Raw genomic sequence first — 24,087 nt, forward strand, 5'->3', positions numbered from 1 at the left:
CTGAGTCAGAATAAAGTGAAGCGGCTACGGAGCTCCATCATGGACAAATTCGTTAAAGTTTTAGAATACTCTATACTCTAGCGGAATAGGAATGTTCAATGAGGTTTCCAAAGCCCTTGATATACCGTCATCTTAAGAAGACAGATATCTTCTAAGAGCTCAGGACACGATGTTGAACATTAAAATGTGGCAAACAGGAGGGAGTAGGGTTGACTGAAGTGAAAAACCATAAGAATTCAAGCTGTGAAATTGCAAGTTTCGTTTTATGAAACCTTGAGTTTAATAAAGTATAAACAGAGCTTACGAATTCTTGAGCTTGCTTCAGAAGAAATTTCTCGCGAGTCTCGGCTTCTCGCGATTTTTATGATTTTTTGTGAAGCACAAGCGAAATTTTCCACACAACCACAAATAAAAAACACCGGCATACATGGAATACAGCATATCCAGCGGCTAAATTGAATATCGAGAAGCTTGAGAGCTTTGCGAGCATTTCGAGATATGAGAATCTTGCGAGAAGCCGATTTATCGGGTTCGAAATTCTCGCATTTGCTCGAGAATAAATCATATGATCTAAATAAAAGGAGAGCAAGTGAGCCGAAAAGAAGTATAGGGTGGTAAGAATAAAGGGGGGATAGGAAAGGGAAGAAGCAGAAAAGTGAAAGTCTGGAAAAGTAACTACGATAGTGTACATTTTTAAGTGTATACAAGTCAATTCTCGGTCAGGAATTTTCCTACCGGGTCTCGTCATCGAGTATGTTTTTGTTTAGAAAACTTGTAGACGGCGCTGTATCACAATTATTCGAATAACGTTCGCCGACAACAGAACGACTTGAAAATTCTTCTCTTTACGTTTAACAATTACTTTAAATAAGTTGTCTCTTATTTTTAATATTTTGCGAGGGCCCCTAAATGTGTAGATACCTAAGCTTAATAATCTGATTCTGAATGTACATATATAGTACATACATACCTTTGTTTATATTCAACTACATATATAATTGTTTGTTTGCTATTGCACGAGAGCAAATTTAATAAATCGTATTTAATGTATGAAAGCTAATAAAGAACATATTTGTTCGATAGTGTTAGTGCCGCACCCTGAAGCTGGAAATCGAATAGTAAAATATTTTTATGAGAAATATTGATTAACTATTTTCCTGAATGTAATTGAAATATTCAAAACAAGCAAGCGAATTTTAGATCATCAAAAAACCAATAATAAATACATCCACTCAGCATTTAGATGATTAAATTTTGAATTTCCCTACATATAAATACAATTTTATTACTCTTTCTGACTAAATAATGAGTTATCATACAATTGAACAAAAGAAATAATCAAATATGGATACTTTTGATGATCAAAAACTGAAAATCATTTTTCGATAACTTTTTGGAATCATTTTTGAAATCCTTTGATGATTATATTTTTATATTTCATAAAAAACAACAAAAGGAATAATCAAATATCCTTACCTTTGAATATAGTTTTTCAATCACATTTTGGAATTATGTTTGAATCAAATGTGTTTACTTTATGTGATCAAAAATTAATAATCATTTTTAATTCAGCTTTTTGAATCTTTTATGAATATATAGTTTTTGACTGAATAATGAATTTTATACTTGTTAAAATTTTACTTTTCATTAAAAATCTTATTTTTTCACATAAACATATTTTTTCAATCATGAAGCTAAGAAAAAATATATAAAAATTTTATTATTTATACACAAGATTTTCTTCAAGACAAAAAATATTATAATGCTGCTCGTGACCGAAGATTTCCCCAACCATTTCTCCACCTTCGGCTTCCCAGAAAATACATAATGATTGGACAATACAAAGGTTGTGAGCTATTTGAATCCCAGGTAAGTGAAACAATCTTGACATATGTACCTGGATATGTCTTCAACATCCCGTACCGTATCGTATTTTAAGATATTGACGATCATAGATGATGTTGGATGTTGTAGTCGCAGGTGTATATCGGTCAAGTTTGTTTGCGAGTGGTTCAAATAGCTCAATTCCGCATGTTTTATTCCCCTGATGAAATAAGATTATTATGTAGTATCTTATTTTGAATGAGATATGAAGAATAAATGCATGATAATCGCATCAAAAAATGAGTCAAAATCTCAACCAAAACGATTGAAATATGTTCACGAATATGATCAAAAAATTACTGTGAAAAGCAGTCAAATATTACTCTAAAACAATTAAAGCTCAATTTTACAATGATATCAAATATGAATAAAAAGCGTTGCGAAATAGGAATCATAAATGATTATTCAAGAATAATCACATTTAAGGTACATTTTTCTCCCGACGATACAGTTATTTTCGAACAGAAGATGCTTTTAAATTTGAACGTTTTTAATCATCTTGGGGTATGATATTTAAATATTTTTTGATCAAAACTTTCAAAAAATGCTGGCTGGGCAATCACTCTTTGAATTTAGCTTGAGGGTTTTGCCTTTAACGGAAGTTGAGTACTTGATCAGAAATGGGACAAATTACATAAGAGCGTGTATTTACAGCTTAAACGAATTTACACTTTGTATTTGTCATGAATACGGCAAACGTATCTAATCAACCTTTGGGTCTGAATTTGTAGCTGAGCTTCGTAGTATGGAGAGTATAGCGCGTATTTTCTCATAACCGTGTCCCCACATGACATCAACCATATTTTCAATTGTAATGTGGATCCTACCCCTCTAACAAAAGTCTCCCTATGGTTCCCCCTTTTACTGCCAGTTTCCTTGGACTCCCGTTAGAGGACTTTGGTGACAATTTGTGAGCGGTCGTGCCCATTGAATGGGGCGAAGCACTGTTAACACAACAACAACAGGTAAATATGCGATTGATTATTCTCAAAATACATGAAGCGGCCCTAAGCCTAATCTACACTGAGTCGGTAAACACCATTCCAGGTCGCGCTGGTGATCTTCATTCCGAAGATTACTGATGTTTGCAAAAGAGGGAAGCATACTTCCCATGTGATGTATCCTCTCACGACACCAACCATCTTTTAAATTATGATGTGGAACCATCGCCTCTAACAGCAGCATTCCTATAAGCCGAACCGATTGAAACTGTATGTTTCCTTGGACTCCAGTTAAAAAACTTTGATGACAAATTGTGAATGGTCACACCTTATACATTGTTAGACTAGAATTGTTTGAGCTACAAAACTGTATACATAAAGGGAATTCACATTAATCTAAATAGAAAGTTCAAAATTTTCTCGAATCTTTTTCGAAAACGTTTTTGAGTTGTGTTTGCGAAATTCGTGGATGTTTTTTTTAATTATTGAAAATGAAAAAAGAGAAGAATATAACTGACGAAATTGCCACTGCTATTTACGTTTTCGCACCTGTACATCGTTCTCTCTCTGTTGTTATGGCCACAAAAACACAACCAAATGTTAGGGGACTATTTTAGATATGGGCAGACCTTTTTGACCCATTGAACCTTTCGGTCTGTGGATTTTAGTCGCCTTTTGCAATGAGGTATGCCTATATAAGCTGCTTAACCCTCGTTTTAGGTTAGTTACTTCCTGTATTCATCATTCATCTTTTTCATATTCCACCCCCTTTATTTTTATCACTTTCTATCTCTTATCCGCCCTAGTTTCGCTTCTTGTCCCTCCCACTTTTTTTTTCTGCAGCCAGTCCATTGTACTCTTTCTATTCCGTTTCTCTGTATCTCCTTTCCCCAACCCCTTTTCCAATCCGTTGTACTCCCTCTTTCTCTTCGTTTGCCTTTTCTTTTTATACTCAGTTGAGCAGAGCTCACAGAGTATATTAAGTTTGATTGGATAACGGTTGGTTGTATATATATAAAGGAATCGAGATAGATATAGACTTCCATATATCAAAATAATCAGGATCGAAAAAAATTTGATTGAGCCATGTCCGTCCGTCCGTCCGTCCGTTAACACGATAACTTGAGTAAATTTCGAGGTATCTTGATGAAATTTGGTATGTAGGTTCCTGGGCACTCATCTCAGATCGCTATTTAAAATGAACGATATCGGACTATAACCACGCCCACTTTTTCGATATCGAAAATTTCGAAAAACCAAAAAATTGCGATAATTCATTACAAAAGAGAGATAAAGCGACGAAACTTGGTAGATGAGTTGAACTTATGAAGCAGGATGGAAAATTAGTAAAATTTTGGACAATAGGCGTGGCACCGCCCACTTTTAAAAGAAGGTAATTTAAAACTTTTGCAAGCTGTAATTTGGCAGTCGTTGAAGATATCATGATGAAATTTGGCAGGAACATTACACCTATTACTGTATGTACGCTTAATAAAAATTAGCAAAATCGGAGAAGGACCACGCCCACTTTTAAAAAAAAAATTTTTTTAAAGTAAAATTTTAACAAAAAATGTAATATCTTTACAGTATATAAGTAAATTATGTCAACAGTCAACTCCAGTAATGATATAGTGCAACAAAATACAAAAATAAAAGAAAATTTCAAAATGGGCGTGGCTCCGCCCTTTTTCATTTAATTTGTCTAGGATACTTTTAACGCCATAAGTCGAACAACAATTAACCAATCCTTTTGAAATTTGGTAGGGGCATAGATTTTATGACGTTAACTCTTTTCTGTGAAAATGGGCGAAATCGGTTGATGCCACGCCCAGTTTTTATACACAGTCGTCCGTCTGTCCTTCCGCATGGCCGTTAACACGATAACTTGAGCAAAAATCGACATATCTTTAATGAACTTAGTTCACGTGCTTACTTGAACTCACTTTATCTTGGTATGAAAAATGAAAAAATGCCATAATTCTATACCAAATACGTAAAAAGGGATGAAATATGGTAAGATAATTGGATTGTTTTATTGAAGCGAAATATAACTTTAGAAAAGACTTTATAAAATGGTTGTGACACCTACCATATTAAGTAGAAGAAAATGAAAAAGTTATGCAGGGCGAAATAAAAAACCCTTAAAATCTTGGCAGGTATTACATATATAAATAAATTAGCGGTATCCAACAGATGATGTTCTGGGTCACCCTGGTCCACATTTTGGTCGATATCTGGAAAACGCCTTCACATATACAACTACCACCACTCCCTTTTAAAACTCTCATTAAAACCTTTAATTTGATACCCATATCGTACAAACTCATTCTAGAGTCACCCCTGGTCCACCTTTATGGCGATATCTCGAAAAGGCGTCCACCTATAGAACTAAGGCCCACTCCCTTTTAAAATACTCATTAACTCCTTTCGTTTGATACCCATATTGCACAAACGAATTCTAGAGTCACCCCTGGCCCACCTTTATGGCGATATCTGGAAACGGCGTCCTCCTATGGAACTAAGGATTACTCCCTTTTAAAATACTCATTAACACCTTTCTTTTGATACCCATATTGCACAAACGAATTCTAGAGTTACCCCTGGCCCACCTTTATGACGATATCTCGAAACGGCGTCCACCTATGGAACTAAGGATTACTCCCTTTTAAAATACTCATTAACACCTTTCTTTTGATACCCATATTGTACAAACAAATTCTAGAGTCACCCCTGGTCCACCTTTATGGCGATATTTCGAAACGGCGTCCACCTATAGAACTAAGGCCCACTCCCTTTTAAAATACTCATTAACACCTTTCGTTTGATGCCCATATTGTACAAACAAATTCTAGGGTCACCCCTGTGCCACCTTTATGGCGATATCTCGAAACGGCGTCCACCTATGGGACTAAGGATTACTCCCTTTTAAAATACTTATTAACACCTTTATTTTGATACCTATATTGAACAAACAAATTCTAGGGTCACCCCTGGTCCACCTTTATGGCGATATCTCGAAAAGGCGATCACCTATAAAACGAGGGACCACTCCCTTTTAAAAATACTCATTAACACCTTTCGTTTGATACCCATATCGTACAAACAAAGTCTAGAGTCACCTCTGGTCCACCTTTATTGCGATACCTCGAAAAGGCGTCCACCTATAGAACTAAGGCCCACTTCCTTTTAAAAGACTCATTAACACCTTTCGTTTGATACCCATATTATACAAACGTTTTCTAGAGTCACCCCTGGTCCACCTTAATGGCGATGCCTCGAAAAGGCATCCACCTATAGAACTAAGGCCCACTCACTTTTAAACCCCTCATTAATACCTTTAATTTGATACCCATATCATACAAACACATTCTAGAGTCACCCCTGGTCCACCTTTATGGCTATATCCCTAAATGGCGTCCACCTATAGAACTATGGCCCACTCCCTCATAAAATACTCTTTAATGCCTTTCATTTGATACGCATGTCATACAAACACATTCCAGGGTTTCCCTCGGTTCATTTTCCTACATGGTTATTTTCCCTTATGTTGTCACCATAGCTCTCAACTGAGTATGTAATGTTCGGGTACACCCGAACTTAACCTTCCTTACTTGTTTACTCTGTGTTACTCGTTTTCAATTTTTTTTGACAGACGGGAGTATCTCGGGCTTCTTTCCCTCCCATTCGTGTCGCTCATATATATATATCATTTTCAGGTAAAATTAAACTTTTTTAAAATCAAGTAAAACTTTTTATTGCTGAAGGTTGAAAGAATAGTTTTTAGGATATAAAAGAAGGCTCAAAAAAAGGCTTGAATCTCACAAGCCAAAAATTTGTTCCATTTGATTTGAAAAAAGTTTGATTTGACTTGAAAAAAGTTTAATTTGACATAAAAAAGCACGTCCCGCTTTCCGCAGATTTTTACTTCACCTTGGCGAATTGTGTGGTAAATCCCGCATTTTCCAAATCATGTTTTTCGTGGAATCCTTGTTCGTCAAGAACACCATGAACCCCAATGTATTCCCAAGAAAGCTTTCAATTTCTTTCAATTCCTTCAGATGCTCAGACCCGGCTTGCCACCCCTCGCAAGTTAACGCCTGCTAATATGCAAAATAGAGTGGATCTAGAGCTCTTTCAAGAATTAAATATGATAAGTACGTAAGAGCTGAGCTAATATAAACACATAACCACTCAGCGGATACGGCAGAAAAGCCACTGTAGTTGTAGGTACTAAAAGTCAAATATCAAACAAAGGCACACAACATCTGATTGCAGCATACGACTGCGCACATTATAAAAACAACAAACAAACAAATGTGAGGCCATACCAGCAACAGAATACAAAAACAATATGAATCTCAACTGAATGAGGTGAAAACAAGCAATACCGACAATAATAATAAGACAAAGAGCTCATAGGATCATTAAGGTGAGGTCGGTGGGGATGCGATGACAAGGTACTGAGCTGAGCTGAAGCTGAAGCATATTTTTCGTATGAAAATACAAAGCAAATAGAAAATAAAATAATAAGCAGTATTAACGTAAATGTAAAATAATAATAATAATGATAGTTAAAACGAGAGAGGCAACGAGAAGTTACTGCTGCAAAATTGAAAGCATCGGGTAGCAGAATAAACAGTACCTGTTCAAAAGATTTCCAGCGGCTGAGACGCAGCTGGAGAAGACATTGTAGTGACAGACAACGGAAGTGACAGTGGATAAGAAAAGCAAAGTTTGTGAAGATCTCAACAACAGCAAAGCGCACAGAAGCGATAGCTGAACAACAAAAATTACTCGTATTAATATTAATAATAATAATCGGCAAGTCTCTTGACTCGATAACTGAGTGTATGTGTTGGAGGAGCGTTTGTGAAGATAAGAGTGCAAACAAAAGAATATTTGCTCTACATAGAAAAGTATAAGGTACTTAATTGAAAGCAGTTATATAAATATAGATTGGCAGAAATGCAGATATACCCATAAATACACACGTGGGAGCTGACAAATGTTCGGTAAAGTGATAAAATTGTATGGGACTTTTTTGAAAGCCTCCCTTGATATATGAGTATACGTACTTGGAATTCTACAACGACGTGCCAAGCATCCCTGCTAAAAAAACTCTAAATGAGAAAGCTTTTCGCTGCTATACAATATTCAGATTAGGAGTTCTTTAAACGAGAGAGTTGCGATAAATGAGATGGGTAGCTAGTGAGAGCGGGAGTGGAAGGGAGGTTGAGATTGCAAATGAGAGTTGGAGAAGTAGAGTATGAGTGGAAGAGTGCGATGGATACGGAGAGGAAATGGTGATGACGAGGGAGTGGGGCTAGAGAAGAAGAGTTGAAGAGTGGGATGAAAATGTGGGACAGAAAGATGTATGAAATGGGGGAAAGACAAGAATAGGACAGATACACGTAAGGTTATTCGAATGGACGAAGACGCTCCCGACACCGCAGTTTGGAAGCATAGGAAGGGGAGACCTCCACTGAGTTGGGAGAGGCAGGTGGGGGAAGACTTGACCTTCCTTGGTGCTCCCAATTGGCGTCAGTTATACATGCAGGAATAGCTGGTGTGATTTATTACGAAACGGCCAAAATCGCTCAGACGTTCAGGGCCCAATATTGATGAATGAAGATGATATGTAAGGTAGATGAGATGGCAGTTATAAAAAGGGGGGAAGTATAATTTTCCAAAGGGAAGCAATCAAATTTTCGGGCAAGAGTCTGTGAAAACATCAGCTCGTTTGCACGAATTTGAAAGATGCCTGATTATCGAATTACGGCAAGAATTGGTGAGCTTATTAACGCTCCCCGAAGGTTTTGCGGAGTGTTATCGATGTTGATGGTCCTTAGCCCCATTGAACTTTCCAGGTCATCCCGCTTCGTACCCGTTGGTTCGATGAAAATTTGGTGTCACCAAAGCCTCGCCCATCGGGTAGGGTGGTTGCCAACTCAGTGATATTTTGTCGGAGTTAGGCAAGTTAGCCAAAGTTTTAGCTACAAAACGTCTGCGGGTATGCTTGTTCGAACTGATTTCACGGAAAATTTTTTCTCATCTCCACACAAGATTATATGAAAATGGGAAAACATTCTGTTGGAAAAAAATATTTAAAGATTATGCTAGTAAAAATATATGCAGACAGAAAAGAGACATTATTTCTTTCACATAGACCAGTTTGGAGCCCTTAAAGCCTGCTAAATTCAAACACAATTTCAGCTCATTTTTCTGTTAGAGACTGTCGTCCGTTAAGACATTTTCTCAGTCCGATTTCTGGAACTTTTGTTAATCCCACCATTATGTTTAAATTACTTAAAGTATAGTAAAACAACTAAGTATGTAAAGCTTTGATGCGTTTAAGCGATTGCACATTAACCTATTTCTTGGTATTGGCACCAATTAGACACAATCGCTAAAGCTTAAGCAGCTTGGAACTCTTGAAGACTAAATAAGTCAAACACTTTTCGACAAGAATAAAATCTCATTAATTCTGTAGCACAAACATACGACGAGCTCATAAAATGCTTTTATATTATTAAGCACATTAAATAAGGGCGGTGATAACTCTCAATGGTTTAAGGTGTGGAGGATTGCTTACAAAAATGTCTACAGTAGTTACAATGGGGAGTGGTGGGGAAATGACGTAGTGTTTTATTAAAGCAGATAAAAATGTTTGTTGGATTCTTCAAAGAATGCACAGCCATATTGTGTGGTTTTAGTTTAAGTAGATTGAGTTGATAAAGCATTGAATGAAAGAAGCTGTGTAATTTGTAGATGTATGTATGTATGTAATGGCTATTAGACAGTTTCAGACAAATTTTTTGCTCTCTTTTTTCATTATCATATATATTATTTGGTTTTGGTTGTAAAGATGGAGATTCGGGCTATTAGCAAGCTTTGGCAATTTCGGTCGTAGTGCTTTTGTTTAGCTATATTTTATTAACATAATTTGTTAAAAATAAACGATTGTAAGCACACAAAGAAATATATTTGTACTATAGCACTATTGTGAATATTTCCACTCCATTACCGGCAGTTGCTATTGTACGCTAGATGACAGTGCAAGCTGCAAGTTGTAATTGATTGGCGGCAGTTGCTAGTATACGCTAGATGGCAGCGCAAGCTGTAAGTTAATAGAACACCTGATTTCTGTTGATATTTGATAAGAGAATTTTATATTGGTTGCGCAAGATGCCCACGTGTCAGGCTCGTTTATTCATAATTGTTGTTTGTAAAAGCTCCGAGCTCTTTATACCTATTAGTATAGATAAAGTCTAACCATTTGTACGTAGTACTACGTTTATTTATTTGACAAATAAGTGCCACGAGCCGTTAACGATAAAATGATAAATCATCCAGTTCATCACAATAAGGACTGACTGGCAAAGAAAGGAGATTAATGTTAAAATTTAATAAAAGAGAAATCTCCAAAAATGAGGCTTAAATAAGCTGTCTCACTTCTTAACTGTACTTTTTTTATTCACTTTTATCGATGTCTTTATTGGTTTTAATATAATTGGAAAGATGTTCTGTCACCCCTTGCCAAATTTCTTGAGTGTAATTTTTCGTTCTAAGGCACTGAAGATGGCACAACGCCGAAAGCGGTTTGTCTGATTTGAAGTAAAATCGTTCCAATATACATCAGTTATCCACACTGTCGAAAAATCGTAAAAATTAAATTAATTTGTTAGCTACACTTTAAATTAATCTGAATATGATACTCCTTTTTACTGCCAGTTAGTTCATATTTCTATTGTGTCGAACTTGATGATTTCTCCATATATTGCTACCGGCTTTGTGTCACATGATATGTCAAATAAATACACGTAAACGCTATGTATAAATAGTCCGTTCTCCAAGTTTAAATTTTTCGTTGCTCATATTTGGTATATACATACTCACCGAGTAGTTTACTTGTCATCTGCCTTTTCTCTGTTTTTTTTTCAGCTTTATTGCTCCTCCTTATTACTTTACCTTTTCTTGTTGTCGTCATTATCATTTATGTTTATGGGGGTACTGTGTCTTTCTCGTTTTTACAAATTTTTTCTTGACTTTCTTTACTTTCCCCCCTGACTCTTTCTCTTCTTGTTTCCTTGCTTTTTGTTTAATTTTTCCGCTCCCTTGTCCCTCCGCTTCACCTAAACCTTTCCTTACTCTCTTAATTAAATTTTTTGGTTTTTCAGTTTGACTTACGTACACTCACAAATGCGCTCTCCATTTATCTAATTGCTTTTCCTTTAAAATTTTATTTTTCCTACGCCTTTACTTTTCCCCCTCCCAGTTCTTCTAATTAAAATATTTTGTTGTTCAGATTTGGTTTATGTACACTCACTAAGTTCTCTTGTTGTACAATAGCGCTCACATCAACCCAATCAACGGTTATCTGACACTTCGTAGCTGCATTATATGCACAATTTAATTCCTCGATTTGTCTCCAGCGTTTAGAAACGATATTTACTATTTAACAATTTTTTCTCTGAAACGATCTAATGTATAATCTCGGTGCCACCACACGCATGCTTTAAAGCTTAAAAGTTAAGTTTATCGTATATAAATGTACCTGCAGCAGCCCAGTGGGAAATTCCTCCTTTTTTCACAACGAAGCCAGACTCCTCTGAAACAAAGCCGTCGGCGCTACGAACAACTCTCTTGCCATTTAAAGTGATAAAAAACAGCCTGGCGAAGTCCGGGATTATGGTGCACCTCCTGTACTTTGTGAGCTCAAACTGAGAAAAGGCAACATCCAAAATAATTAATAAAAAACCATGGATCGACTTCTTTCCGAATACTTTGGATTTAAGCTCAGGCGACTTTCAACAACGTAAGGACTGATGCAATAAAATCCACCTTCCGTAGAGCTAGGGTTGAGGAACCAATTAGAAACTGGATTACGTCTTTACTTCTTGACCACAATATATAAGCTCGTAGATATCACAACATAGTAAAACTTAACTTAAAAGAGGGACATAATTGGTAGGTAAGCTTTAGATGTGTTCATACTGATCTGGGGTCACTTCCCTTTTGAGGAGAACAGAAAAGTTAACGTAAGCCGAAAGCCTGTATTAGTTTCTTCGTCGATTTTAAGTAAGAAATCGGGTCTCAAATATTATACTATTAATGTAGGAGCCAGTAGTGCTACAGGCGCTACCTTACGACAATACAGTGTAGTAGAAAAGCTCTTTCGAAGAACTGTAATCTTGTCAGCCACTGGAGCTTATCAAACTTACCCTAAGCGCCTTTGGCCATGCCATTGATGCCATTTCAAAGCTGCTTCCAATTACTTTTTATATACTCCGCCCCATCCAGACGATGGCTCAGGGAATTTTGGTGCTAGAAATATAAGAGGTCATTGCAGTTTACCAACAGTTAGGAACGGCTCGAGTAGAGGCACTATCAATGTTGGCAGTGGCATACAAAGCTGACTAAGAGAAGATTGGGTGTCTTCCAAGAGTTTTTAGAGCTGTTACCATGAGACTTCTAGCTGTTTGTTCTGAGCATTGAGCTTTAGGCCCACTAAATACTTCCGCAGAGTCCGTGTATCATTCCTGTATCGCAAATCCCTCTAACTGCACTCAATGGAAAATAACATCTCTACATAACAGTTGTACCATTCAGTAACTAGGTCTAAACGACGACTATGAAATCGAAACGACCTTCTTACTAGCTACTTAGGCGCTTGAATCACAGTTGGTGTTCTATCTGTATAGCTAAAATCGATAAAAATCCAAGGGCAGGTTATGGCAAAGCTCTTGATTTACAAATATTCGTGTGCCTGTGATAGCGACATAAAAACCATGATAAATCGCATCGACAGTATCCACGAAATCGCCGTGACTGGCTGTGAGACACAATAAGAGGTCATGTCGCAGATACAATTGGCTGCGATAGTGTGAACCCATCAGCCTGTGATTTATACTGAGGTGCGATATCTATCTGTAATATCGCAGATTCATTGATTAATATTTTTGCTACTATTTATTTGTTCTGCTATGAAAAAAGCTGTTATTGGGATGTGGTCGTGATTATTGGAAATTGTGATTTTGGACTGCGATTAAGATCATATTCCGTTTCTGTTCGTCACAGTCATTGGAAGAAATCACGTTCTTCATAAACGAAAAATCGCAGGATCTTTCTACTCTAAAGCACGTTCTATGTTCCTAGACACGTTCTGTGCTCCTGTCCTGTGCTCGTCAAACTAAAGCTCTAGCTAGTTGAAACGACACAGCTTTAAGATCTAAGCAGTAATCAGCCAAGTCCTGGAAAGCTTCTACAATTAGATAACGGACCTATTTTATAACATAGGTACTGGTTCCTGATGAGCTTTTAAAGTTTGATTTATTTTTGAGTCAACATTACATTGTGCAAAAGTAGTAGTTCCTTTTTTCGTCTTGGAATAGTATTTGTAGAAAATCCCCTAATTTACCAACCCCTCATCTCTATACCTATTTTGGATTGAGTAAAAATTTTCTTTGCTTTGAATTCTCACTGCTCTTATGCACCTGACATTTATTTCTTAAACCTCTTCACAATTGTATTCGAGTGAATTCGTTTAGAGGGATACAAATTAAGGAGAAACTCAGCACGCCTGAAATTGTTTCAATCAAAAATTAAATTTTGGGTAGAACGACATTCACCGCATCCGTGAGTTGCTGTTATATCCACGCCCCTTACAAAATGTCATCAATGTCATCATTCATGACATTTTCATAAAGATGAGCTACTTTCCATCCGGGATATTACCACTCATCCGCTAAGAGTTCAACATCAACTAACAAATGCTTTACGAAAGCAACCGCACACGATCTCTACTCTGCAGCCCCAATTGCACTTGGCAATGATGCTTTTGTGTTTCTTTTGCTTCTGCTCCTGGTGCTGGTGCTCCTACTGATGTTGTTACTTCCTCAAAAGCTGACTTTGACTGTTCATTGCACACCCATCCTCAAGTATCATACACACATCCATCCATAAGTAAATGCAATAATGCGTACATGGCTGCTTGGTTTGCTTGGATGTTGGGGTCTCTTATTCATATTTAGTGTAGGTCGTGGTATCAGTGGCCCACGCACTTTGTGCATTTAATGCACATTTAATGACTAATAAGTGTGTGAAAATGAGCTGAATAAAAATGTTCAACGAACTAAGTACTCGTACAAAACGACAAGCAGGCAGGCAAATTACTAATTGTGGAGTAGCAGTCAGTGTTCATGGGCAGCTTGAGTTTTTTGTGTAGAAAATTTTCTTAAAAAGTAAATGCAAAGGAATAGAAATGAATTGAATGAGTAGATGGGTTTAGAATATATCTGAAAGTGAACGTGCTTCGGAAGTTATTGTTTTTAGTGTATGTGAGAGTTTGATTTAATAAACTCTGAAAGCTAGTTTCAAGCTCCGAAAGATTATTTTAGGATTGAAGAGATTAACCACAATTGGAGTTCTTAGACTAAACTCAGTCCATTGTAACTCTAAAATATTTGGCAAAGCTCCTTCCCACAAAATCTGAACCCTGCAGAAATAAATAGCTTGCCACTTAAGTTTGGTTATGTCTATACAATGAATATCAAACTGAAATATCGTCTGGCCGTTAAAACTTTCGATGGGCGCTGAAACTTTTTTGGCAAGGCATTTAATATAACCTAATTGAAGTCTCAGGCTCAGCTGACCTCGTATTGGTTCCAAACTCTTTAACATGACGAAATGGACTGCTGAGTGGAATAACTTTGTTACCATTTCGGGATCACTATATAGAATTTTCAGGTCACGCGAAACTTTTTTAAAGTCGAATGGAACATTTTTCGAATCAAGTATAACTTTTTTCATTTCAAATCAAACTACTTTTTGGCTTATGAGATCCACAGGTTTTAAACCTTTCCTTTACCCCCAAAATCTGTTGTGCTTTTAAGATTACGTACATGTCTTTGCTGCGTATCGTATCGTATCGTATCGTACCCGTCCTGCTATATGGGGCAGAAGCATGGACCATGACAACAGCAGATGAAGCGGCTTTGGGAGTGTTCGAGAGAAAAGTTCTGCGAAAGATGTATATACCTCTACGCGTTGGCGATGGCGAGTACCGAAGAAGATTTAATGATGAGCTGTACGAGCTATACGCAGACATCCACATAGTCCAGCGAATTAAAACGCAACGGCTGCGCTGGCTAGGCCATGTTATGCGAATGAAAGATGATGATCCGGCCAAGAAAGTGTTTCTATCGGAACCCGCCTATGGAAGCAGAGGTAGAGGGCGGCCCCACTCCGTTGGAAGGATCAGGTGGAAAACGATTTAAACTCCCTTGGTGTGACCAATTGACGCCGGTTGGCGGAGCGAAGGAGTGACTGGCGCGTCTTGTTGGACGGTCATAACCGTTTAGACGGTTTGCTTGGGTTTGCTTGGGCGGCAGCAAACAATGCCAAAGCGTCTTAAAGTCAATTAACAGTGATTCACTTTAGGTATGGCAGTTAATACCACTGGCTTTAATTTCACTTCAAAAGAGAAATAATGACATTAGTTTCATTGGCATTAATGCACGTCACGTTAAAAGCACAATAGTTTTTGGTACAAAGTTTGAAGCTTAAAATTCCAAAAGCTATAACAGTTATATTTCGCTTTGTAGGGAAATCCCCATATCTGAAGGAAAACTGCATTTTTACCCGCTCAAGTTCATTAGTGGTAGCCTCTGTATCCTTTTTGCTTCTTTTGAAGGAAAATGAATTCAGAATAGAACCATATATGTGGCCTGGAATCATGAAACGACCCTATTGTGCGAAAACAAGTTTTCGAAAAAACACGTTTAAAGTTTTTGTTAAGCTTGACTCTGTGTAGCGGCCGGGCGTTGTGAACGAATTTTGTAACTAAAATTTAAGGAGTTCCCGATAAGCTACAATCTTGAAACTTGGAGTATAGTTCAGAACCCGATAACAAAGCAATAATAAGAGAAAAAACTCTGATAGGTGGCGCATGGATCGAAATATTTCAAAAAATCGTATATGTGGTCCGATATGGCTTTAAATGCGATTTGTGAAAAAACTAAGAAAGATAGAAAGTTTGTTCCATTGGAAAGAGCGTTATATTTCCTATAAGAATCACGCAAAAAGTGAAGAACGGTATTTTCGCACAATAGGGTCGTTTCATGGTTCCAGGTCACATATGTATTATTGCGGAGCCTTACCACACAAAGCAAACAACAACAGCGTTTTAAGTGCACAGCTGGTCATATAATGTTCGGTTTCATCAGATCTTAGACTTTCTTTCTTGCTTGTTTTACTTTGTTTATATTTTTTTTAATTTTCATAATTTTTTTTTAATTAATAAATTATTAAGGCTGTTCAGAGTTTTGTTCATTTGATATTGGAAACGTTGCAATAGCAAATACAAATATAAACTACGAATCGTGAACAACATTTTGGATTTTAATTGTTGCCGAATTGCTATTCTATGTTGAAACAATTTTCTACAGTTTTTGATGTTGGCTATTTGCAATGACGTTGCTGTGTATCAATCCTAACAAAACTGTTCTAGTGCCTTTCACCCGGAGAAGGAAAGCATCCATCCTGGGTGGAACTAAAATACAATTCTCAATGGAGACAAAATACCTAGAGGTCGCCCGGGATAGAACCGTCAAGTGGAATGCTCATTTGGGTGCTATCCTAAACAAAGCAACAAGAACTTTCTTCGCCTGTACTCTACTATACGGCAAAACATGAGGGATATATCCAAAAAGGTATACTGGACGCTTAAAACTGTTGTAAAGCCAATAGTCACCAATGCTTCCCTAGTTTGGTAGCAAAAGGCCACGCAAAGAACGGCAAAAGCAAAACTAAGCAAAATGCATCGACTAGTTGTATTGGCATAACGGGTGCGATGAGAACGTCCCCTGCTGATGCACCTAGTGCTTTAGTGGGCATAACTTCCCTATTCTGATAGAGGAAGAGGCAACACTAGGCGCACTAAGACTTCAAAATATTTCGGAGCTGAAGCTAGGAAACAGGATAGGGTATATGGAAGTAATAAGAATATTCATAAGAACTCCCCCCATTATAACGGCGTGACGCAACGTCGCCTAAGCTCAGAAGATTCTCACGAAACTTTGAAGTGTCCACTGTGGACAGGACCCACTGGGAAACAGGGAATCCGTATAATAACCCTGACTCAGAGATCTGGTTCATGGATGGATCGAAATTCGAGGCCAGGAGAACGGGAGCTGGCATCTATGGGCCGAACTTCAAGAAATCGATACCAATGGGATGCTACCCACCCATATTTCAGGCAGAAATCCATGGAATAGAAGTCTGCGGTAGAGAATGTCTGCGGATAGGCTCATCCTCGAAGTGCATCTACATTATTTCGGACAGCCAGGCCACCCTGCGTGCCTTGGAATCCTTCACAGTTACATCTAAGCAAGTGGATGACTGCATTGAAATTCTGAATGACCTGGCAGCCAAAAACAAGGTTTTTTAGGATGGGTTCCCGGACATCAGGGACATTAAGGTAATGAACATGCAGACTACCTAGCAAAGCAGGGCGCTATAGCAGCACTCTATGGTCCAGAGCCCTTTTGTGGACTCACAAAAGCACACACCAGGGAAACCAGAAGTAACTGGGAAACAAAACAATTCAGACATCACTGGATTGACTGCCCAGAGCAAAGACAGGCCAAACTATTTATACTTCCGCCAACGAAAGTATCAGCCAAACTCATTAATCTAAGCAGGGAGGACCTACGAACTCTCACTGGGTACTATACGGGGCACTGTGGTCTACGATATCACCTAAGTAAGTTAAATCTATCCGATACTCAAATTTGTCGTTTGTGTGTTTCTGTCGGTTCACATTCTCTTAGAATGCGTCGCTTTGGCAAGGCAGATACTCTCCCCTCTAGGTTGTGTGACTCTTAATCGCCATGTGATATAATAGAGTAAAAAGCCTGAAGAGGTACTTAGAAATATTATAAGCCTTAACACACAAAATTAGGCTATTAGGCTGAAAGGTCATGCACAATAGATCTGCACAAAGGTCGCAGTGCTTCCAGTCCTAATAATAATAATAATAACATTACTAGTACAAATAGAAAAAGGTTCATCAACCCTTTCTTGATGATATCACCTTAGATTACAAAAGAGTTAACACTTGGACTGAATCGCATACAAACGCTTTATCTTCACAAATAAATAAATAAATAAATATTTGTACACAGTTGAGACACTGTTGTTGTTGTAACTGTCGCACATTTTGATGCATTACTCATACGCTTAGGAAAATATTTGACTTTTTCTTATCATTTATTATTATTTTACTTTCCCATCAAGAAGACCTACCTTTTTTTCAACAAATTTATGCGTTTACAATTTGTATGTATGTATGTACTTACATATGAATGTGCACATGTGTGTGTGTATGTAGGCGGTTGTCATTGCAGACTTTTTCAATTTCTTTATGAATTTAAATAAAAAATTTAATGAATTTATTTATGCATTTTCACGGCTTATCGATGGAATACATCTTTATACATATTTACATACATAACTGCACTCCTTCACACACATTTCCTCATTTGTAAATACGCTTGAAACACTAACTAAATAGAATGGTATTAGCTTAATGAGCGTGCGTTAAGAATTTTTATTAGACGATAAATATACCAAATATATATGAAACCACGTGTGTGTGTACAAATATCTGCATAAATATATTTATTTATGTATGGTTGGTTGCATGTACGCATGATAACTTAATTCAATAATTTACGGCCATATGAACACATTAGTGCTCTAATGTATCATATGTATGCACATATGTATGTATGTGCATATTGCTGGAGTGTCATAGATATTATCATAAATATATGTATGTATGTATGTACGTATAAACTCATATCTAGAGACATATTTTGTTATGGGGAAAAAGAATTTTGATACACTTACTTGTTGCCTCATATTTTTATTTCCTTTCTTTGTTTACAGTAGCAGACGGAAGAATAGAACCAAATCGATTTGTGTGCATATATTTGTCTCATTCCACAATCAAGTTGAGTTCCGTTGTCCTTTTTCTTTGTACGAACTTGATATGGTATAAGCAGAGTAAAATAGGGCATCCGTTTTTCCTTCTTTTACCGTTTCTTATGAAAAACTTAATGCTCTATATGTAAGAAACTTGTGATGTGAATCATATATATATTTGAAAATCACAAATTAAACGTACTTATATTATTTGTATTAGTTTCTTGCAAACATAATTTTTGTGTGGCTTACATATATGACATTGGGAACCGTTTCACTCCTGTACAAAATTCTATTAAAAACTTGGCGGACTATTGGCGCGCAAAGTAATCTTATATACTCCGCATCCGTTGTACTTTGTTATACGCTGCAGAAACATCTAGGGGGATTACACCTTAAAATTCATTAGGACAACGATCAAAAGAGAGGTATAACTCTTTTTTTTCATAGACTCGAACATAGGGTTCACAAATTTTAGGTTGCAAAATGATATTTATTAAATATCGAGCTTCTCTTCCAATATGCGTCTTGCTCCTTTTGATTTTTCGTATGAATTGGCGGGGCGGGCCCTACATGTTTTATGCAGACGCGAACTACATTGCAAATGGATTTTCACTGAGAAGATTTTCATAGCAGATACGAGTGTCCTATGGCCAAATCACTGCAGCTCTTTTGGAAAATTTTTCTCTAATTGAAAAAACTTTTTTTTCGAATTTCCGAGGTTGCTGTATTGTTGAACCCAGGATCTTCGGTATGGCAGGCGAATATCAATAGTAATTCTCCGTATTAACTTTGTTTCGATGATTGTAACCTATGAGCTGTGTCATTTTAACATATTTGGTGTCTTAATACAAAAAGCTTTTAAGAGGCTTCTTTCTTACCAAGCAAAAAAAAGACGAATCTGTGGATTAAATAAATAAATAGCGCAGATGGGATCCTTAAAACAGTCCCCAATTGGTGCAATCTTGAAACAGTCTACCGATCTTAAAATTATACTACATAAAATAGTGAAATACTCTGGGGACAAACCCGAAGTGAACCATAGGTGGTGCGGAAATAATCTCAAAATAATCCGAGATTGCCCATTCATTCTCCAAATAGTCCCCAATTACCCTATAATAGGTCCGGCCGCCATGCTGTGGTGGTAGCCTGCTCCGCCTACCACATCATATATTTAGAAAAAGGCGTTTCTAATTAGAATTCTAAGTGACGTCGGCTCTCGGCAGTGATTTGGCAAACACTCCGAGTGTATTTCTGTCATGTAAAGGTTCTTAGTGAAATACGTCTACCTTCGGAGTCGGCGTAAAACATGTAGGTCCCGTCCCGCCAATTTGTAGGGAATACTAAACAGAGCAAATTGGAAGAGAAACTCAGTCTTAATCGATCCAGAAAACAATTCGAAATGATTATGAAACCAATCTCGAAATTGTACCGAAAAGTCGCAAGGACACCGAAAGAGTGTAAAACAGCGTACACGAAAATGGCGGTGGATATTTTTATAATACTCCGTCAATTAAATTCTTCTTTTTTTATTTCCGAAAATTTAAGAAAAAACTTTTGTGACTTTCACCTCAAACCGAGCAAAACAATTTCAAAAACCTTTTCGAAGAAAGTTAAACACCCTCCAGAAATCGAAACATTCGTAAAATTTTCTCGAATTTTCGAATATTTTCGAAAACCATTTTGAGATCGGTTACCACAGTTTCAGTTACAAAATTCATGAAATTTCTTCTTAAGTTAAAAAACAAACAAAAAATTATATTGACGAAATTTGATTGGGGATTGTTAAGATAATGGCGAAATGATACCGAAGTACATCTCCAAAAATAATCTCAAAATCCTCACTAAATAGCCCCGAGGTATGGGGTGGGTGGCTCTGCTCACTTTTAAAAATCGCTTGGACCTATATAATAGATGGTTATATATGACCCGTTAACCAAATTTTATTGGTGTAGATTAAATAGGCGATTGTACGCTGGGAGTTAAAAGATAGGGGTCGAGTGTTACTCTCCAATTGTCCCAGATATCACATATTACTGGCCTAAGTCAAATACCAACGAGGGAGGGATTGACACAGCCCACTTTTCCCAAATTAATGTAAGCCTCAACCTTTATGAACACATTAGAAAATAATAACTCTCTTTGTTTTTCAAGAAAAACAATAGCCAGTAGATCTCTTCAAAGTATTAGCTATCTATGGGGCAAATCTGGTCCAAAATCGTACATCCGTTCTGGCTTGATTGAACCACAAGGACGAACGTCTGGACATCCAAACACCCTAACTTTTACATTTTTCGCAAGAGCGGAATGACTGTAAAATATAGTACGTATGTAGCTTCAATATACGTAGTAGGTTAGACAAATGTATTTTGCGGCATAACATTTCCAAATAGAAGCTGGGCCGTCTACTTTTTAGTGCCATTTTTTATGAGTATGTCGGGAATGGTTTCAATATTGATTTTCTATGAGGGATGATGAAGGTTCAATACTCCAAAGTGATCATTTTGCTTTCAAAATCCAAAGAAAATCCTTGTTTTTCTTATATATCCCGACCTAATTGAGCTAATTGGGTTCTTATACTTAATTTTATTGTATTATGTACATATTTCCATCATGGTGTTGTATTTATAAAAGAAATATTTGTTGATTAAGAATTCCAGATATTTACAAACACTCTTGAATGAATATCATGCATGGCGCTTGTAAAATTTTTTTACTTCTTTCTCTTCTACGGAAATAACTGATAAATGGCTGACACTTTACACATGTTCAGATCTACATCCGTACAGATGTTTCGTTAAACAAAAAGCAGGCAAATATATACGTACACAATTTTTTAAAGTTGAAACCGCAAATCATTAGTTGACCTCATTTCGATGCACAGGACTGTATACATGTGTACACATTAGGGTGGGTTGACAATTTTTCGCAATGTTCCTAGCGTAATCGAATGCGCAATAATAACAAAAACTTCCTTACACATCCCTAGATCTATGAAGCATTTTTTTTATAATTTTGCTAGAAGCTTTTCGAAAACCTCTAAGTTGCTTTGATACTGAACTACTATCCTAAGTTGGATACATAGGTGTGTTGAGGAATCTTCCCTGAAACGTGCACACCTGGACATTTTTCAGCATGAAAACTGAAGGTATCGCCAAATTAAAATAGCTGTATTGCAAATTGGTGGAGGAGCTCGCCCAAAATCTCCTACTTCGTGCCAAATTATCATAATACTACGTCGTGGTGTGGCGGTAGCGTGCTCCGCCTATCACACTGAAGATCCTGGGTTCAAGCCCCGGGCAAAGCAACATTAAACATTTAGAAACAAGTTTTTTCAATTAGAAACAAGTTTTTCTAAGTGGGGTTATACTTGGCAGTGATTTGGTAAACAAATTTATCTGCCTTTCAAACAAATTTGAATTTTAAAGCCTGTCGGAGTCGGCGTAAAACATCTTTTTTTTTAATCAAATAGATAATGACCGCTTTCGAGAAATGTATACAGCTTTCTGTGGGTTTTTGGCCCCCAAGTCGTTTTTTTCTGACTTCGCCCAGTCATTTTGACATGCCAACTCATCCGGAAGTTTTTTTACGTTTATTCATATATGTAGTACTCCTATATTGCTAACAGAAAATACTCGCAATGTGTTTTGAATTCGAAATATAAACAAGACAGCCTATAAAATTTTTGTGATTGTAGCAGCATAAGTGTGACAAGAAAAAGTTTAAATGTAGGTATATTCGATTATTGAATACGAAAACAAAAACGTTTAAACAGCAATATATCGGCACTCTGATGTTTGGGAACTGGGAATGTACCTAGCCTTTTGTAGCAATATAGGAGTATTACATATATGCGTTTATTTAAGAACGTTTAAACTTGGCCGGTTTGTTTCAAATATGTATTTCCTTTTCCTCTACGCGTTTTTTCACTATTCGCACCATGGTTCAAGTATATGGTTGGCTCATCTGTAAAGCAACAAAATATGTCTGTTCAAATTGTCAAAATCTGTGTATTGGTGTTGGTGCGAATTATATGGAATGGAAACATAAAACTTAGCAGTTTTTGTATGTGTAAGAAAATGTTGCCAATGTGTTGGTTTCATTTTGAGTTTGCCATCTCCTTTTGACAATCCCTTCGGCCATGCAATGAAATAAATAAAATCAGCTGATGAGATGAGCCAACCATATAATTGAACCATGATTCGTACCTTCTTGAGGGAATCCATTATTATTTTTTGATGACTTTTCTGAAAAAACATGAAAATAAGTTAAAACATAAATTATAAAGTCGTTTGTAAATTGTTTAAGTCTCACAATGCTTCAAAAAGTAAAGAAAAATAAAAGTTATTCTAATAATTTGGAATTTCAAAAGATTTATAATTCATCACAATCTTTTTACGAGAATAATCATAAAATTTTTATTTTTGGAAGTGGTGTATTTCTGTTTATAAACTATTCATGTTTATTTTTGCAGGAATCCTATAAAAAAAACAATCAATTAAATTAAGTGCATTGGTGAGATGAGTTGACATGTGAAGCTCCATAGAAGTATATTCTGGTCAATTCAGAGCTATAGATGCCACATTCTTTTATTCTTAAAGTTTAATGTACAATTCGCATGCACTGGAAACAAATATGAAAAACCAACCTAATGTACATACGCTCAGCAAAGCTATGTGTGCTAGTGCGTGCGATTGTGTATACATGAATGTGTTTGAAAAACATTTTTTTTTTCTTGATGCAGCTGCGCACACCTTTGTTGGTATCGTGCCTCGGGAAAAGCTGTGCGTGTGCCTGTGTGCATGTTTATGCGAGTTTGTGTATGTGTGTCAATATATATTTTTTGTGGGGCAAATAACATTAGCATATATCAATGCCAGCGCAAATAAATCATTAATAAAATTTTTTCGTTTTCTTTTTTTCTCTCTGATATGTTATAGATATGAGGCAAGGCAGGACAAAAAAACCAACAACGCAAAAAGAGCAATAATACAAAAACAAAAAGGTGTAAAAGGCAACAACAACAATCAGCTAACGAAAATTGCATACAATCTTCTGCCGGTTCTTGTATCACATTGCTTGCCTCTACAACGCATAGCTGAAATATTGGGTTTGCCTCGTGCTCTGGAATGCTGCAACAACTAACTTACACACACACACAGACCGGCATACAAAAGTACGAAGTGAAATATTTGCCGTGTTTTGCTGCTGCTGCTGCCAGTGACAAGTCGACAACGTGCCACTGCTGACTTGGGTTGAAAATAACTGACTTATTTTT

At 36.8% G+C, this 24,087-nt stretch overlaps 1 protein-coding gene across 6 annotated transcripts in view; it reads left to right on the plus strand.

Moving 5' to 3' along the window:
- The window catches only part of LOC137240501 (phosphatidylinositol 3,4,5-trisphosphate 3-phosphatase cnrN-like), a 307,455-nt gene that overhangs the window by 270,108 nt on the left and 13,260 nt on the right, over positions 1-24,087 (plus strand). The window contains exon 1 of one of the 6 annotated variants that reach the window (XM_067766876.1): positions 23,763-24,063. The exons of 4 other annotated variants lie outside the window; for them this stretch is intronic. The gene's annotated coding sequence lies outside the window, so the exon portion shown is untranslated. Of the gene's footprint in view, positions 1-23,762; positions 24,064-24,087 lie in introns of those variants that run through there. One more of the 6 variants, XM_067766880.1, reaches the window with a different exon arrangement.

This window comes from Eurosta solidaginis, chromosome 2 (genome assembly GCF_040869045.1).
Source record: "Eurosta solidaginis isolate ZX-2024a chromosome 2, ASM4086904v1, whole genome shotgun sequence".
NCBI classification, from domain to species: domain Eukaryota; kingdom Metazoa; phylum Arthropoda; class Insecta; order Diptera; family Tephritidae; genus Eurosta; species Eurosta solidaginis.